Source organism: Triticum dicoccoides, chromosome 1A (genome assembly GCF_002162155.2).
Source record: "Triticum dicoccoides isolate Atlit2015 ecotype Zavitan chromosome 1A, WEW_v2.0, whole genome shotgun sequence".
Classification (NCBI taxonomy): domain Eukaryota; kingdom Viridiplantae; phylum Streptophyta; class Magnoliopsida; order Poales; family Poaceae; genus Triticum; species Triticum dicoccoides.
In genome coordinates, this window is record NC_041380.1 from 576,486,732 (window position 1) to 576,487,292 (window position 561).

Consider the following 561-nt stretch of genomic DNA (forward strand, 5'->3'; position numbering starts at 1 on the left):
GGTCCTGCATATATAAAGACGGGGTGCAATTCCGGCAGGGCCACATGGCATTTCTGAAACCAGCTTTTGCTCATGTGGAAACGACGGGACGTGTCTTTGGTTCGGACCCAGACATGTAACAGGTTTGCTTTGCATCATCTGGTAATGACCAATAATGGCTGCGTCAAAAAAGAGTACATATATGACTAGATGCAACAATGTCTACATCCACATTTGTTAATCCAAGATGCATCCAACCTTTCCGTTTTCCTATTTCGGGATAATAAAGGGTAGCTGGAGCATATATGCAAATGCAAGTATGCAACCTCTCTGTTTTCCTATAGGCGCGCAGCTTTTTCTTTTGAGGTGATCCTATAGTATATGCAGCCAATACAAGATGCAAGTTTGGTCACTTGATTGGAAGCTTTTTTGGAAGTTGGCTACTGATTTCACACTACGTATGAATGATGGTCAGTCCTGCCTCCATTACCCAGATTTGGGATGGAACTCTGACAAATAAAATCAGATCCTCAGTTATTTTGGGGATCCTTTAGAATATTTGGAAACAAAGAAACGCCAAGG